Raw genomic sequence first — 19,146 nt, 5'->3', positions numbered from 1 at the left:
GCAACATATAGAATACAAGCCCCGAAGGGTAATGAGTTCTGAATGCGATTAAGTCAATACATAGAAAGCCACAATGGGCCAAACAAGAAAAACAAAATACTCAAAGATCCTTGAAGAAGTCATCATCGATGTTTCCTTCATTGGCAGCAGAAGAAGGAACTGGAACATGATCAGCACCTCGAGGAGAAACAGCTTCGGCCTCAGCAGAAGAAGCAAGAATAGGAGAAAGAGGGATGTCATCAAGAAGAGGCTCTCTCCCAGGAATGTCAGGGACTGGATAGGCAGTGAGAGTCACCTCCGGAATCTTCTTCCCAATCTCCTCTACTATCTGCTCCCAACAGCTAGAAAAGGTCTCCGGGAAGTTAGCATCGTACTCAGCATTTAGGACATCCTGAAAGTCCTGAGATGCCTTATACTTAGCTATCACCTCAGCTCGGGCCCTTTGAGCATCCAGCTCCAGCTTACGAACTTTCTCCTTCTCATCCGCCAGCTCCTTCTCTACCTCACGGAAACGAGTGAAGTTGGCCTCAGAAGCCTTGAGGTACCTATCCCTGTCCCTCTCAGCAATAGTTAGGCTGGTCCTCACATCCTTCAAATTGTGAAGGGCAGCCTGGAGATAGGTATTCATCTGCATGAACATATCAAAGTACAGTAAGTAATTAAAAAAAAAAAAAAAATAGTTAAAAAAGGAAGAGGCTTACAGAAGCCACGGCCTGAGCACCCAGACGCTCAATCTGTAGGTCATCAGAAGACTCTACGATCTCAGCCCTGTCACGAGGCGTGATCACACTCTGAGACCAAACGGCGGCAGCCTCGGAACTCCCTACTACCGTGTCCCTCCTCTGAAGGCCCCAAGTGACGGTGAAGGGAGAGGTATCTTCATCAAGGCTAGGAGGCCTCTGGGATAAAAAGGTAGGGACGGCCTCCTGAACCGTGACTGAAGGGCCGTCACCAATCCTAACCCGCTTGTCGCGGTGGGTCTCAACAGCAGAGCCCTGGGCGGCACGGGCCTCCCGCTTCTTGAAGATCGTGTCCAAAGCGGCCTTAGCTGCAGGCAAATACGAACACGTAAGAAAAAGGACAAATAGAGAAAGGAGGAAATGGAACAAAAAGGGGAAAGAAATACCCTCGGGACCGAGGTCACTTAGACCTAAACTTTGCAAATTACCCTCTGAAAGGATGAGAGCGCAATGGTGCAAGTTATCAGCAGTAATAGCCTTGATGGCCGCATCCTCATCTATCCCCAATTTTAGGTCTCTTAAAGACCCGTCTATACTTTTTGAGAAGTTGGGCCTGAAAAAATGATCCCAACCCTCCTCGGAATCCAGAAATACAAAAAACCACTCACTCTTCCATGTTGGATACGAGTCGGGGTTGGTGCCAGAAATAAAGCAGGAACGGGCCAAGGATCTATGAACTATTTTGACCCATCCTTGGTCCTCAGAAGCATTTACAAATTTAAATAAGTAACGAAAGACACAAACATTTGGCTCAAAACCGTGTTTACGAGATTGGGCCATATAACAGTGAATAAAACGCCAAGAGTTGGGTGTGAGTTGGGTCGGACAGACTCGGGCCTCAGCCAAGAGGCGAAAAACAAAAGGATGAGGAGGTAGGCGAAAACCAGCATAGAAGGTTTCCTTATAGACCCGAATGGCCCCAGGTTTTGGGTAGCAGGCCCTATCATTTGGGCCTGGAGCCTCGGCCCTATAAGGGTGAGAAATGCCAAAAAGGCGGGCTATGGTGCCTACTTGATCTAGACCAAATCTAGAAGGATAATTATATGCATCTAAGTGTAACATGTTAGGAAAGGCTTGCCCGAATTCGGTTAAAAGATCCCTAAGAGAAATAACTGAGGAATGTACAAGAGATTTTTTACCTCGGCTGGCCCTAGAGGGACGGGCGACAGCTTGGGGGACATGGGAGTGAGATGAATCGGAATCCGCCATGAATGAAGACAAAAACCCAGGAAGCTCTTGAAAGTAAGTGAAGAAGATGAAGATTCAAACGGAATCTTCAAAATCAGCCCAGAAAGCGGTGGAGTATAAAGCCGGAAATAGCTTGGAGGTGGCGATTCTTAAGAGACTAATTGCAGAGTTGAAGTTTAGAAATTTTTGTGAAGGTGAAGTGTGAGAAATGAACTCACACTCCACCTCTTATATAGAGGAGCTCAAAGATGCACAAATGGGCCTGGGCCTAAGAAAAAGGCGGGAAGCCCATAAGATTTGAATTTTGAAAAGATTTAAAATCAAAGTTCATTGAATGAATCAAAGCTCGAACAACCTCCAACAACGCCCAGGAGACAATATTCCTAGGCGCTGTTGGAAGGATGTCTCCTAGGCGGGGGTCAACAACGCCTAGGAAGTATGGGACCTCCAACAACGCCCAGGGGACAATATTCCTAGGCGCTGTTGGAAGGATGTCTCCTAGGCGGGGGTCAACAACGCCTAGGAAGTATGGGACCTCCAACAACGCCCAGGAGACAATATTCCTAGGCGCTGTTGGAAGGATGTCTTCTAGGCGGGGGTCAACAACGCCTAGGAAGTATGGGACCTCCAACAACGCCCAGGAGACAATATTCCTAGGCGCTGTTGGAAGGATGTCTCCTAGGCAGGGGTCAACAATGCCCAGGGGACAATATTCCTAGGCGCTGTTGGAAGGATGTCTCCTAGGCGGGGGTCAACAACGCCTAGGAAGTATGGGACCTCCAACAACGCCCAGGAGACAATATTCCTAGGCGCTGTTGGAAGGATGTCTCCTAGGCGGGGGTCAACAACGCCTAGGAAGTATGGGACCTCCAACAACGCCCAGGAGACAATATTCCTAGGCGATGTTGGAAGGATGTCTCCTAGGCAGGGGTCAACAACGCCTAGGAAGTATGGGACCTCCAACAACGCCCAGGGGACAATATTCCTAGGCGCTGTTGGAAGGATGTCTCCTAGGCGGGGGTCAATAACGCCTAGGAAGTATGGGACCTCCAACAACGCCCAGGAGACAATATTCCTAGGCGCTGTTGGAAGGATGTCTCCTAGGCGGGGGTCAACAACGCCTAGGAAGTATGGGACCTCCAACAACGCCCAGGAGACAATATTCCTAGGCGCTGTTGGAAGGATGTCTCCTAGGCGGGGGTCAACAACGCCTAGGAAGTATGGGACCTCCAACAACGCCCAGGAGACAATATTCCTAGGCGCTGTTGGAAGGATGTCTCCTAGGCGGGGGTCAACAACGCCTAGGATGCATTATGCAATAAAAGCCAATTTTCTGATTATTTAATTAATCAGAAAATGGGCTAAAAGTAAGAAAATTGCTGAAAAAAATTCCAAAAAATAGGGAAAAACAAAAGCAAAAATTCCCAGAAAATCAGGAAAATTAAAAAAATAATTTTCAATAATTATTTTTAATATTCTTGAAAAATTAGGGGAAAATACCTGTGAGTACCAAAATAAGGAAATTCCTTAAATATTTTCAGAAATAAGGAATAAATCCAGAAAATTAAGGATAAATCCCAGTAAATTAGGGAAAAATCCAGAAAATTAGGGAAAAATCCAGAAAATTAAGGATAAATCCCAGAAATTAAGGGAAAATTCCAGAAATTAGGGAAAAATCCCGGAAATAAGGGAAAAATCCCTGGAAATCAAAATAATTCCTAAATAAAAGGAAAAATTCGTTGTAAACGTGTAGGTCGCTCCACACTTTACGGAAAAACGAAACCCTGTAAGGGAACAAATAGACTTAACTTCTGCGAAACCTATTCAATGTTTCCCAAAAGTTGGGGGGCAAATGATAGGGATAAATAAATTATGATTGTATAATTAAATACTGCATTAATTGTACAAGCTGTGGGCTGCTAGGCCCAATAAAAAGATATATGATACTCAGACCAGAAAGGTTAAGCCTGATGGACCAGATCAGGCCTGATGGAATAAAAAAGGCCCAAAAGCCCTGATTATTAATTAATTACGAAATTAATTAATAAGGGACAAAACAGATGTTGAAAAGAGTCCCAATAAGAATATAAATCCTTGGAGATTAGCCTCAAGGGGACCTAAAAGGATAAGGAATCAATTTCCTACTATCTAGGACTCCAAAGTCCATTCTAACTATGAGACTTGCCCACCAAGTCTCCTATACTAAGTCCAATTCAAGGACTCCCAACATCTATATAAGGGGTCTCACCCCATAAATCAGAACTACGTTTTTTGGCTTGATTCTCTAATACACAGAGATACGTAGGCATCTCGTAAAGGCAGATCGAGCCACGAAACACGAGAGCAGCCATTAAAGGCCTTGAGCTCCCGAATCTTAGTAATAAATACAGCATATAATAACTTTCGTTTTTTATCCATAACAAAAGTCAATTTGTATGTACTCAAAAAATTCATATTCATATCTTATTCCATGCTTTACAGCATTGCTTACGTTAGTAGTTTATATGTACCAGGAGTTCTGTACTACCTCGAGATACTTTTCGGAGAATATGCCGAACTCATCGATATAGAAAAGGTCAGATAGCTTGTTCATTCATACCTTTCTCGGCCTTTTGGCTAAGATCAAGTGTAGTATCTGTTCTTATCAGTTTAATATCTGATATGTGGGCCAATGGTTCACATGATATTAAGTTAATTTTTTATCGGGGAAGATCGTAATAATAGCTTGCTATTGAGTTTTTCATGCGTCGCCTTAGTGTTGCACTACTGCTCGGGCCAGGCGCACCCCCACCAAATCAAAGAATAAACAATTTTTTAAAGAATAAATCAAAGAATATAATATTTCATGAAATTAAGTTATATAGTTTCAATTTCACCCTTTATAATAGAATGCACGACAATATATAATAAAGTTCTTATTTTCCATATTCAAGTACAAAGATTGTACCTCATTTCGATCCATGTTCAACGAACCGATTTATTATGTCACCCAAAGTTATTTTCACTCATTGGTCACAAACTGCATAAAGGTACCGGTAGTGTAAGAAATTACGTTTGGAAATATAGATATTCCGTGTTTTTTATTTAAGACAAGTACCTCCCAAATTTTAAATTACATGTCAATCGCACTATGAAATTATAGTCAAATACATCATCACAAGATTTACATTATCGTTGATAACAAAAGTCTGCTCTGAGAACTTCCCACATCGACCTATCTAAGGTAAAATATTCCAACAACGCTATGAATAGAGATATACGGCCTACATGAAAACTTAATACCTGGATGGGGTCAATGGGCGATCATTAAGGTCCATGGCCTAGGGAAGTGACTTTCATTACACTTTGGATGGGTTCTTGCCTAAGGTCTACCCAAGTGGCGGAGCCTACATCATAATTTGTGTTAGGGTTCTTGTGTTCGCGCGGCCCTGCCAACTATATTACATAATTTGTTATATTACTGAATTTCATGAAACCTTGTAAACCAAGGGGATTTTAAACTTGGGGTGCCGAAATCTAAAATTCGGGATTAATCAATTCACAACTTCATTTATTTAAAGTTATTACTATTTATTGAATATTTGCAAGTAAAAATTACTCTTATTAACACGCAAATGAATTTATAGTCTCTCACAAAATAAATTAATCATAATATAATATAAGAAATGATAGGTGAGGTAAATATTCACAATTACAAACATCAACATGCACATATATTGTATTGCGCCATTATCATGTTCATGTTAAGGGTTTCATTTTCTTTTAAGTTTGGTGACATATTGAGCTTAAAAATTAATTCTCCTCTTACGTGGAGTTTTTTTTAATTTTATTTTCCGAAATAAAGACAAAAACCGTGTAAACTAATGACGCATATGGTTTCTCACAACACGGTTTTTCCGCACCATTCATATTTAAGGTGTTACCCGGTATTGCTTTCCCGTTTAAGTTTCAGTTTAAATTTGAAAATAAAACACAAGTCTCGCAAAATACTAAATTACTTGTTGGGTGTGGTTGCATAAAATTTGCAGCAAGCAACTGAATAGGAATTCGTAATGCACCAAGAGTGATAGAAAAGCAGTTGACTTGCATATTATTAATTAAACGATTTGGAAAAACATTTTATGCAGTTACTCCAACAATTTAATATTTTTTATTTTTCGAGGGAAAAGTCAATTTGTATGTACTCGAACAATTCATATTCATATCTTATTCCATGATTTACAGCATTGCTTACGTTAGTAGTTTATATGTACCTGGAGTTCTGTACCACCTCGAGATACTTTTCGGAGAATGTGCCGAACTCATCCATATAAACAAGGTCAGATAGCTTGTTCATTCATACCTTTCTCGGCCTTTTGGCTAAGATCAAGTGTTGTATCTGTTCTTGTCAGTTTAATATCTGATATGTGGCCAATGGTTCACACGATATTAAGTTAATTTTTTTATTGGAGAAGATCTTAACAATAGCTTGCTATTGAGGTCTTCATGCATCGCCTAAATGTTGCACTACTGCTCGGGCTTGGCGTACCCCCACCAAATCAAAGAATAAATAATTTTTTAAAGTAAACGAATTATTTGCCGGAGAAAAAAATCGCTATTTCGATTGTTTCCAGATGAAAGTTTAAAACTACGACGATATATTTCAAATATAATTCAACTTGTTGTAATAATTTTCGAATATTGCCTCAGTTTCACCTTTTTAATATAATATTTCATGATAATAAGTAATATAGTTTCAATTTCACCCTTTATAATAGAATGCACGACAATAAATAGTAAAGTTCTTATTTTTTCAGATTCAAGTACAAAGATTGTACCTCATTTCGATCCATGTTTAACGAACCGAGTTATTATGTAACCCAAAACTATTTTCACTCGTTGGCCGCAAACTGCGTAAAGGTACCGGTGGTGTAAGATATTACGTTTGGAAATATAGATATTCCGTGTTTTTTATTTAAGACAAATAACTCCCAAATTTTAAATTACATGTCAACCGCACTACGAAATTATAGGCAAATACATCATCACAAGATTTACACTATCGTTGATAACAAAAGTCTGCTCTGCGAACTTCCCACATCGACCGATCTAAGGTAAAATATTCCAACAACGCTATGAATAGAGATATGCGGCCTACATGAAAACTTACTTACCTGGATGGGGTCAATAGGCGATCATTAAGGTCCATGGCCTAGGAAAGTGACTTCCATTGCACTTTGGATGGGTTCTTGCCTAAGGTCTACCCAAGTGGTGGAACCTACATCATAATTTGTGTTATGGGCTTGCGTTCGCGCGGCCCCACCAACTGTATTACATAATTTGTTATATTACTGAATTTCATGAAACCTGGTAAACCAAGGGGATTTTAAACTTCGGGTGCCGAAATCTAAAATTCGGGATTAATCAATTACAAAAATTCATTTTTTTAAATTTATTTCTATTTATTGAATATTTGCAAGTAAAAATTACTCTTATTAACACGTAAATGAATGTATAGTCTCTCACTAAATAAATTCATCATAATGTAATATTAGAATTGATAGGTGAGGTAAATATTCACAATTACAAACATCAACATGCACATATATTGTAGTGCGCCATTATCTTGTTCAGGTTAAGGGTTGTTAGGAATATATGTGCATTAGTTTGATGATATGTTTAACAAAACACTTAAGTAGAAATCTAGTGTTTGTAGCCTCAACGGATAAGACCATTTTGGTTATCCGTTGATGGTGTAGCTTTACTTAGAAATAAGTCTAGTGTTGTAGCACATTTCAGTCTCTGAATTTGAGATATAAATTCTTAAATGTTGAGGGAAATTATAAGTCATGTTGACTACTAGAGGATATGCAGATAGGAAGGCCAATTGTAAGTATTTCATGCCTTGTAATTTTGTATAAATGAAATGGTGTCAACGGATAACTTAAAGACCTTCAACGGATGAGAAACAAAGCTTCAACGGATGTCTCTAAAGCTTCAACGGATAACATCCTTCAACGGATGAGTGCATCAACGGATAGAGCTTCAACTGCTAACACATCAACGGATAAAGCCATCAACGGATGAAGGCTTCAACGGATGTTCTGTTAAATAGCAGTTGACAAGTGGTAGTTGTACCTACAAACAGAGGCACATGGGTTGACAGAGACAACTGAGATGTGGTAGCCTATTTCAGGAACATCAGAAAAAGCAGCCGTTCTACTCTAGTATAAAGAGGCAATAGTCAACAATGCACTGGAGTAAAATGGAGAAGAAACAAGTGGAGAACTTATTTTATTATTGTACTTTTTATCTTTGTCTTCACTTGTAAACTTGGTGATATATAAACCAAGTAGCAGCTAGTAATTAGAAGAGAATTTTTCCAGAGCTGTTTAGAAAAATCTTGAGAGAAAAATTATCTAGTTTGTACTAGGACGCAGCTGTGATCAACTTCTTGAATCACATATTTTCTGTAATACCATCTCTGGTGGAACAACAATCCACCAAAAAAGTTTTTAAGGTCTGTTGTGTTCTTTACATTAGTGTTTGAATATATATCTGTCAGTATTAGCTTAAAGCAATTCATACACTTGTTTATCTTAAACACATAGCCTTTGAAACTGCTCAAAAAGTTTTGAGATTTACATTCAACCCCCCTTCTGTAAATCTCATTGTTAGTTCATTAGGAATAACAATTGGTATCAGAGCAAGCTCTTGACACACAAAGAGTTTAAAGATCTTGGAAACTAACAAAGATGAGTAAGAAGGATATTGGAGTAAAAATCCCAGTTCTTGACAAGACAGTTATCACCATTGGAAGGTGAAAATGCACCTTCATCTACTCTCCCAAGATGAAGGTTATGTAAACTGCATTGAGAATGGTCCTCACATTCCCCACAAAGTAGCCACAGTTGCTACGGCCATAATTGCTATTGGTCAATCCATTCCAAAACCTAGAGCAGAATGGACAATGGAAGACACAGAAGAAGTCCACAAGGATAAGAAGGCTATGAACATTTTGTTTAATGGTCTTGACAAGGATATGTTTGATAATGTGATAAATTGCACAACTGCCAAAGAGGTTTGGGACACAGTTCAGCTACTGTGTGAAGGTACAGAACAAGTAAAAGAAAACAAAATGCAGCTTCTCATTCAACAGTATGAGTATTTTCATTTTAAAGAAAATGAATCTTTAAATGACACATTCAATAGATTCCAAAAGCTGTTGAATGGACTGAAGCTGTATGGTAGAGTGTACCAGGTGAAGGATTCAAATCTTAAATTTTTAAGATCCTTACCAAAGGAATGGAAACCCATGACTGTCTCCTTGAGAAACTCTCAAGATTATAAGGACTTCACTCTTGAAAGATTATATGGAATCTTGAAGACTTATGAACTAGAGCTGGAACAGGATGAGGTATTGGAGAAGGGAAGAAAGAAAGGAGGTTCAGTTGCCTTGGTAGCTGAAAATGAGAAAGAATGCAGACAAGAAACTGTGAGATCAACATTAAACTCCAAAGATGGCACAAGCAAATCAGAATCAAGCAAGGGTAAGGAGCAAGTTGCTGAGAATGAAGACAACTCCAGCCATGATGACTCTGATGGTATTGATGAGCATCTTGCATTTCTGTCCAGAAGATTTGCAAAGATGAAATTTAGGAAAAACACAAGAGCCACTAAACCTCATAAGAACATGGTGGACAAATCCAAGTTCAAGTGTTTCAATTGTGGTATAAGTGGACACTTTGCAAGTGAGTGCAGAAAGCCAACTTCTGAAAAGAAGAAATTTGACCAAGTAGATTACAAAAAGAAATATTTTAATCTGCTCAAGCAAAAGGAGAGGGCTTTCATTACTCAAGAAAAAGACTGTGCAGCTGATGGAGAAGAAGAGGATGAAGATGTGGAATATGTCAACTTGGCTCTCATGGCTGATTCTGAGGAAAATGAAGTTAGTTCATCAAGCAACCAGGTAATCACTACTGATTTAACACAGCTTACTAAAGAAGAGTGCAATGATGCTTTTAATGACATGTCTACTGAACTGTATCATTTGCGTGTGTCTCTTAAATCTCTTGCTAAAGAAAATAGTAGGATTAAAGAGAACAATTTGTTTTTAAGTAATAGAAATGCTGTGTTAGAAGATAAGTTGATTGACCTAGAGAAAACTAAGCTACATTGTATATCTGTTGAAAATGAACTAGCTGAATCTGTTAAGAAAGTAGAAATACTTTCTAATCAATTAGAGAGAGAGCAAGAGGTGATTAAAGCCTGGAAGACATCTAGGGATGTTAGTGCTCAAATTGTCAAGGTCCAAGGAATTGAATCATTTTGTGAGACTGCCTGGGATAAAAACAAAAAGAAAATGGAATTAATTGATGGGCTATCAACGGATGTGGAATCAACGGATGATGAAAATTATCCGTTGAAGGAAGAAAAGGAGCATCTGTTGAAGGTTCCTCAATTAAAACAGGCAGATGTTTCTAAAAGTGAAAATCTAAAGAAACTCAACAAAAAGTTTGGTTCAACTTCCAAGAACTTTGTCAAAGAAGAAGCAAGCACATCCAAAGATTTCAGTAAGGTGAATATAGGACACATGACCTTAGAACAGTTAAAGAATAGGCTCAAAGTGGTTGAGGATAAAAAGGAAACTAAAAGGAAATCTAATAGAAATGGGAAGGTAGGGGTTAACAAACACAACAATTAAACACCTGATAAGTATGCTCCTAGAAAAAGCTGTGTGCATTGTAGTAGTGTTAATCATCTATCTGCTAATTGCAAATCTATTAAGAAAACTCCCATACCTGTGCCCTCTTCCATGCCTAATATGTCTGCATCACCTCTGCATGCTATGCCTGTTATGTCTGAACAGAATCCTTATACACATTTTGCAAACATGCCATATTTTAACAATCCTTATCTTACTGCATTTAGTATGCCTCAAATGCCATACAATATGCCAATATGGAATAACATGCTTGCACAATCCATGCCTTATCAAATTCCAAATGTGCTAAATGATTCTGTGACTAACCCTACACCTCAACGAACTACATCTAAGATCAAGGTAGACTCAAAGTTACCTAAGTCTAAAGATGCAGGAGGAATGAAGTCTAGGAGAAAGGCTAACAAGAATGGACCCAAGGAAACTTGGGTACCAAAATCAACTTGATTGATTTTATGGTGTGCAGGGAAAAAGAAGAAATCTATGGTACTTGGACAGTGGCTGTTCAAGACACATGACAGGAGATTTCTCCCTGCTCACAGAGTTTAAGGAGAGAGCTGGCCCTAGCATAACCTTTGGAGATGACAGCAAAGGGTTTACTATGGGATATGGCTTGATTTCAACAAGGAATGTCATAATTGATGAAGTTGCATTAGTTGATGGTCTCAAGCACAACTTACTGAGCATCAGTCAACTATGTGATAGAGGGAATACAATTTCCTTCAATTCAGAAGCCTGTGTTGTCACCAGCAAGAAAGACAACAAAGTGGTTCTAACTGGAGTTAGAAAAGGAAATGTGTACTTAGCTGACTTCAACTCTACAGATGCAGAATCTATTACTTGTCTCTTTAGCAAAGCAAGTTCAGCTGAAAGTTGGCTATGGCACAAGAAGCTATCCCATTTGAATTTCAAGACAATGAATGATCTAGTCAAAAAGGACTTAGTTAGAGGAATTCCTCTTGTTGAATTCTCAAGGGATGGTTTGTGTGATGCTTGTCAGAAAGGCAAATAAAGGAAAGCATCATTCAAAAAGAAGCTTGAAACAACAATTGATGAACCATTACAGCTGCTACATATGGATTTGTTTGGACCAGTCAATGTATTGTCAATTGCAAGAAAAAGATATTGCTTGGTGATTGTAGATGATTTCTCAAAGTTTTCATGGGTCTATTTTCTTGGATCAAAGGATGAAGCAAGTGAAATCATTATCAATCACATCAGGCAAGTCAATAATCATCCTGACTTGAAGGTTAGGAATATCAGGAGTGACAATGGAACTGAGTTCAAGAATTTGACAATGAGGCTGTTCTGTGAAGAAAATGGAATCATGCATGAGTTCTCAGCTCCAAGAACACCTCAGCAAAATGGGGTAGTTGAAAGAAAGAACAGATCTTTAATTGAGGCTGCTAGAACAATGCTTGAAGAATCAAAGTTACCAACATATTTCTGGGCTGAAGCTGTTAATTGTGCCTGCTACACTCAGAATATTTCTTTGATCAATCAAGCTAAAGGCATGACTCCTTATCAGTTGTTCAAGAGAAGAAAACCAACTCTAAACTTTCTTCATGTCTTTGGATGTAAATGCTTTATACTGAGTAATCAATTTGACCATAAAGGGAAGTTTGATGCAAAGGCTGATGAAGGGATATTTGTTGGTTACTCAGCTGGAAAATCTTATAGGGTCTACAATCTAAGAACCAACATTGTTATGGAATCTGTGCATGTTGTGTTTGATGATAAAAAGATTGATGGACTAACAGATGAGGGACACCATGAAAGACTCAAATTTGACAACATTGAGATATATTGTGATGATAGTGAAGAGGAGATTGATGGAGATGACACTTCAAAAGGGATTCAAGATATGCCCTTGGATAATGCACAGAATTCTGCATCCGTTGAAAGAGGCAATGCGGTATCCGTTGAAAGACCTAGTGCATCATCCGTTGAAGTACATAATGAAGCATCCGTTGAACATAGTTCATCAACGGATAATCGATTTACATCATCAGTTGATAGAACTCCAAGTTTCCTGCAAAGGACCAACAGCTCAGGGGGAGTTTCAACTGATCAACACTCTGTCTCACATCACGACAATACTGAGGCCACCTCATCTAGAGCACATCTTCCACCTCAAAGGAAATGGACCAAGAATCATCCCTTTGAACTGATCATTGGTGATGCATCATCTAAAGTGCAAACAAGAAAAGCTACTCAAAATGAATGTCTGTATAGTAGTTTTCTATCTCAGGAGGAACCTAAGAAAGTGGAAGAAGCCTTAATGGATCCAGATTGGATATTAGCTATGCAGGAAGAGCTGAACCAATTTGAGAGAAACAAAGTTTGGAAGCTGGTACCCAAGCCAAAGAATAAGAGTTCCATTGACACAAAATGGGTATTCAGAAACAAGATGGATGAAAATGGCATTGTCATAAGGAATAAAGCCAGATTGGTTGCTAAAGGCTATTCTCAACAAGAGGGAATAGATTTTGATGAAACATTTGCTCCAGTTGCAAGACTTGAAGCCATCAGAATCTTTCTAGCCTATGCAGCTAATGCCAATTTCAAAGTCTATCAGATGGATGTCAAGAGTGCATTTCTAAATGGGGAATTGGAGGAAGAAGTTTATGTAAGCCAACCTCCAGGTTTTGAAGATCAAAATTTTCCAGGCCATGTGTATTATCTGTTGAAAGCACTCTATGGACTAAAGCAAGCACCTAGAGCCTGGTATGAGACTTTTTCAAAGTTCCTTCTAGATAATCATTTCACAAGAGGTACTGTTGACAAAACTCTCTTCTTTAGAAATGTTAATGGCTCTAAGATACTTGTACAAATTTATGTAGATGATATTATATTTGGATCTACAGATGATAAGCTTTGTAAAAAGTTTGCTAAATTAATGCAAAGTAAATATGAAATGAGCATGATGGGAGAGCTAACTTACTTTCTTGGGTTACAAGTAAAACAAGTTAGTAGTGGAATTTTCATTAGTCAAACTAAATATATTTATGATCTTTTAAAGAAGTTTGACTTAATGGATTGTTCACCTGCAAAAACTCCCATGGCCACTACCACTAAGCTTGAATTAAACAAGGCTGAAAAGTCTGTGGATATTACAAGTTATAGAGGCATGGTTGGCTCACTTTTATATTTAACTGCTAGTAGACCTGATATAATGTTTTCTACATGTCTCTGTGCTAGATTTCAAGCTGACCCTAAAGAATCTCACTTAGTGGCCATTAAAAGAATTTTCAAATATCTCAAGGGGACTCCAAATCTAGGAATTTGGTACCCTAGAGAGTCTGGTTTTGATCTAATTGGCTACTCAGATGCAGATTATGCAGGTTGCAAAATAGACAGGAAAAGCACAACAGGCACCTATCAATTTCTAGGGAACAAGCTTGTATCATGGTTCAGCAAGAAGCAGAATTCTGTTTCTACATCAACAGCTGAAGCTGAGTACATTGCTGCTGGTAGTTGCTGTGCACGGATACTATGGATGAGGAATCAACTATTTGACTTTGGACTAACTGTTGACAAAATTCCTATATTCTGTGAGAACACAAGTGTCATTGCCATTACTGAAAATCCAGTGCAGCACTCAAGAACCAAGCACATTGATATCAAGTACCACTTCATTAGGGAACATGTGATGAAAGGTACAGTGGAACTTCATTTTGTTCCAAGTGAACAACAAATTGCAGACATATTTACCAAGCCACTTGATGAATCAACATTCACAAGATTGGTAAGTGAGCTAGGTATGCTTAATTACTCTTAAAATTCATGTCCTTATTGCAATTTGAATCGAAGCCTGAAATGTATTAGCTGCAAGAACAAATTTGATTTTTAACACAGATTATTCCATCAACGGATATTCCCTATCCGTTGAAAGTCAAAATTGTTCTGCCAACGGATGTTCATTATCCGTTGAAAGTCATATACATTTCTGGAATTTTTATCCGTCAACGGATAAAACTGAAGTGCTCTTCAACGGATGACAGTTTACCTTATCCGTTGAAATATCACATCAGTCGATTCAAGTGTTTCACAGCCGTTGATTCTATTGTCTTAACCGTTGATACTCATACATACAGCTGTATGTATTTGTTTTAAAGGTAGTTTTTAGAATACTTACAGTTTATTCTTAAACGGCTGAAATTCACTTACATATATTTATTGTTTAATCTCTTATTTATGCTTTTTAATTTGAGAAAGTATATAAGCCCTTCTGATTTTTCATTTTTTACTTTACGCTTTCTCGAAATTTCAAAGCTTTTACCATTTTCTCTCTGCAAAACCTTCAAGTTATTCTCTGCAAATTCTACTCACAACAATGGCACCAGTAGTAAAGATTATGTCTCAATCCGGATTCATCTATGAGAAGAACAATTTCATATCTTTGGTAGCAAAGAATGAAGCCCACTCAGATTATCACAAAATGATGGACTTCATCAAAAACTGTAAACTTAGCTATGCAATGCTGGAAGCCCCAACAATTTACTGTGAAGTAGTTGAGGAGATTTGGACAACTGCTGAGTTCAACTCCATAGATATGACCATCTCTTTCACTCTCAAAGGTAAAAATCACTGTGTTAACTGTGATGATTTACTAGCATGTTTTAAATTGCCTGAGAACAATGCCATGACACCACACACTGATAATGATGTATCCAGCATGTTAGATTCCATAGGTTATTCTCTTAACTCTGCTAGTTTAGGGAGTATTAAAAGAAAAGGCCTTAGGAAAGAATGGAGTTTTCTTAGGGATGCCTTTATCAAGGTTTTCTCTGGGAAAATTAGCAATTTTGATGCCATAACTTCATCTCTTGTTAATATGCTCTATATGCTTGTTTCTGATAGGTATTTTAATTTTAGCAACTATGTTATGCTAGAATTGGGTACTAGATTAGGTAACAAAGCTAATAGATCTAATAACATCTATTATGCTAGATTCTTTATGTTATTGGCTAACCATGTTGCTGAAGATTTGGTCATAACCAATGAGAATAATAAACTCAAGTGCTGGGCACAAGAGAAAAGAGTTCTTGCAGATTTATTGAGAATGGATCTCAACAGCAGTGTGCCATTGGTATATTTACCAATCATGAATGCACCTCAGGTAAGTGAGGTAATTGCTTCTACAACTCCTACTTCTTCCAACCCCTCTATTTCTTTATCTTCTAGTGTGGCCATGGAATCTGTGACAATGCCCCAACAGATTTCTACCAAGGTCACCAAAACTAAACTTTCAAAATCAAAGACAAAGAAAACTACCTCTGTTGTTTCTCAAAAGACAACAGTTGTAACATCTACCATTAACCTTGAAGGGAGTGAACAGGGTGTGAGTGGTGAGGGGAGGGGTGAACATCAAAGAAACCCCCAGGATAAGGAAGGAGAGATAAGTGCTTCCCAAGCTAGCCAAGCCACAATTTCTCAAAAAGTTGTGGTGGTTGAAAGGGTTACTAGCATATCCCTAGCTGCATCCTCCCAAAAGGATGTAACTATTGAAAATAGTTCCCAACCAGGAACACAGAACAAACGAGGGAGGGACACTAAAGCCAAACACTCACCAACAAAAGCCTTTATTAGAAGAAAGAGAGCAAGAACCCAATCTTCTACACAGGGTGCACACACTGCACAGATACATCCATCTGTATCTATGCCTTCTCAAACTCAGTTTGATGTGGCTCCAACAAATGTAGAGTCACAGCCCCATTCTCTCACAATTAACACACATCAATCACCACACACTTCTTCACCATCTCTAGATGTGGATATGTTATTCCCATCAATTCCTGATTCTCCCTCTTTACAACTCAGGGAGGAGCCCCACTCAAATACAGGTGATCATCATCTTTTAGATGATTTGTTGGATCACCCGCAAATTCTTTCAGATGTAATTGAAGAATCTGTGTCACCAAAACTCATATCAATCTACACAGATTCAACAGTTATATCACTTTCAATTTCTACTTCTTTTCCTTCTTCAACGGATATCACTCATCCGTTGACAAGTGGTTGTTCTTCAACGGATAAGCTTAACAGCAGTTATCCGTTGATACCATCAGTTTCACCTTCAACGGCTATTCCTCATCCGTTGATAGTCTCTACACACACAACTGAAACAATTCCAAGTGTAGAAGACTTGATTACTGTACAATCACTTCTAGGACTGAGGGAAGAGAGTGACAATTTGAGTGAGAGGCTGGGTTGCTCCCAGGCAAAAGGAGAGATTGAGAGCTCAAACATGCATGCTATTTTTTCCAGCATGGCAAAAGTAAGTGAGAGGAGTACCACCTTAGTAGGTGAAGGTGAGGGAGTGAGTTGTGTGAGCCAGGGGGAGCCCCTGATGCAAGAACATAGAGAAAATGAGAGAAAGGCAGGTACAGCAGAAATAAGGATGGATCCAGCCATTGCTAGTGAGTCAATGATTGTGAATGATGCTGAAAAGGAAAGACAATTTCAGCAACATTACAAAGCTGTTATTGATAACATTTCCTTGGATGCTGACACTTTTACTCATCCTGTTTCAGCCTATCAATTATTGGCTGCACAGGGCAATGTGGAGGCAGAAAAGACACTACATCTAGTACATACAACAGCATCTCTTCAAAGGGACAAAGCTGTTATTAACAAGATGCCTTCAACAGCTGGTGAGTCATTTGAAGAATTTGGAGTAAATTCTGATGATGATGACTTTGTTTCTTCTGATGGAAACATGAACTTAGGGGGAGATAAAAGCCCTAGTTCTATTCCAAATCTACCTAAATGGGCCTTCACAAAGGAGTCTACAACAGGGCAATTCAATATCTCCTTAGTCAAACAAATCAGTACTATCAAACAGGCCATTCAGAAAACTTCTCATGCTGGTACAAAGGCTATCCTTACAGCTCACTTGGACTCCCTGCATCTCATGAAGTTGCAGCAAGTAAGACAGAATCTGAGTGTGGATGAACTCAGAAAGGATATTGCTGACTTGAAATCCTACAATTCTGAAAAATTGGATTCAGTCATGCCCTATGGTACAATGCAGGACATTTTGTTGGGATTGAAAAAGGAATCACATACTGAAAAGAGGCTGGCCAAATTGGAAGACAGAGTTCAAGTTATTGAAGATTTTGTGGCCACCATTCTTCACAACCAACAATCTCAAACAAATCTACTTATGCAGCTGGCAAAAGCACAGGGCTTGACCCCTCTCTTTGATGATAACAAAAAGGGGGAGAGTAAAAGGGAAGGGGAAGGAGAGCCATCTACAAAAATCCAAATATCTAAAGTGCTAGTTCCTGCCATCACTACTTCTCCAATCATTCAAATCAAAGGAAAGCCTGATGGAATTGATTTAATCCAGCTAGCAGCAGCTGAAATTCAAGTGAAAGAGCAAAGGAGGAGAATTGATGAAAGGATGCAACAGCTGTTTGGTTCTACACAAGATAAATCAATATCTGTGAAACATAGCACAAAGGTTGAACCAATCAATATGGAGCACAAGCCAGAAAGGAGAAATAAGGTTGGAGAGACTTCTTTCAAGAATCTAAAACCTATGGTTCTCAAGCCCAACACTAGATCCAGCAAGGACTCCACAAAGAACCCTCTAGACTTTGCTCAGATGAAAGAAGTGGACTTTCCTCTTCCAAAGCCTGATGAAGACAAAGTTTTGGGTACTAGCATCATAAAACACAAGGAGACCATGGATGAGGCAGTAAGGAGAAACATGGCTATTATCTTTAGAGAGGGAAAGAGCATATGTGTGATGCAAGGACATCCCAAATTCTCAATAGCCAAGAGGGAAGAAACCAAAAGGTTAAAGAAAGAAGCTGAAAAACTCAAGGCTGACAAAAGAGCACAAGCAAAGCTTGAACAAAAGCTAAAGTCAAGTCTAGTTGAAAAAGAGAAAGGAATTGAAGTCAGGGGTGAAGACAAGATTGCAAACTTAGATGAGGTTTTTGGGAGTATATTTAGTGAAAGTATGGAGGAAAAAGAGGAATGGCAGAAGGGAAACAGAAGAAAGGCCAAGGCACATAGAAGGAGTGAAGGCAACACTGAAGAAACTAAATCTCTACCTTCCATACCTGAACCCTTTGTTGCTGATCCCACTATAAACATCCATGGTGAACCAATCATCCCAAAAGAGGAACCTATTGATTGGGACACCATCAATTTGCCTACCTTTTTAACCACTCTTCCACTACCAAAGAAACAGAAAAGAAAATCCAAATCTACACATCCCCTAAACTCTAAGAAATTCACTCAAAAACATAAACCTAACCCTAAGCCACCCATTTCTAAAGATGATTATGTTCACATCTGTGACATAAAAGAAATTTCAGACATTGAACTCTATCTGGATGAGCTGGAGGATGTAAGGGGAATTGCTGCTTACAGACAGCTACCAGAGAGATTGGTGTTCAGATACAAAGGAGCTGGGGAAAGAACATGGCCTCTCTACAGGATTCTGAATGAAGGCTACTCTACCTTGATCAGAGTCTTTTCATCCATACAAAAGGATTCTGG

General features: G+C 38.8%; 4 non-coding genes across 4 annotated transcripts; all 4 read left to right on the top strand.

Annotated features, from left to right (window-relative positions):
• Positions 1 to 4,523: 4,523 nt before the first annotated feature.
• LOC141681563 (U2 spliceosomal RNA) lies at positions 4,524 to 4,718 on the top strand. Its single transcript, XR_012558991.1, has one exon. It is a non-coding gene; the product is annotated as a U2 spliceosomal RNA (small nuclear RNA).
• A 481-nt stretch (positions 4,719 to 5,199) lies between these two features.
• Positions 5,200 to 5,361, top strand: LOC141681391 (U1 spliceosomal RNA). Its single transcript, XR_012558830.1, has one exon. It is a non-coding gene; the product is annotated as a U1 spliceosomal RNA (small nuclear RNA).
• A 905-nt stretch (positions 5,362 to 6,266) lies between these two features.
• On the top strand, positions 6,267 to 6,461 carry LOC141681785 (U2 spliceosomal RNA). Its single transcript, XR_012559208.1, has one exon. It is a non-coding gene; the product is annotated as a U2 spliceosomal RNA (small nuclear RNA).
• A 612-nt stretch (positions 6,462 to 7,073) lies between these two features.
• On the top strand, positions 7,074 to 7,231 carry LOC141682135 (U1 spliceosomal RNA). Its single transcript, XR_012559537.1, has one exon. It is a non-coding gene; the product is annotated as a U1 spliceosomal RNA (small nuclear RNA).
• Positions 7,232 to 19,146: the final 11,915 nt, after the last annotated feature.

The sequence above is a fragment of the Apium graveolens genome, chromosome 8 (assembly GCF_009905375.1).
Source record: "Apium graveolens cultivar Ventura chromosome 8, ASM990537v1, whole genome shotgun sequence".
In the NCBI taxonomy this organism is placed as follows: Eukaryota; Viridiplantae; Streptophyta; class Magnoliopsida; order Apiales; family Apiaceae; genus Apium; species Apium graveolens.
Note: the sequence above shows the minus strand (reverse complement) of the source record. Positions and strands in the feature narration are given on the sequence as shown.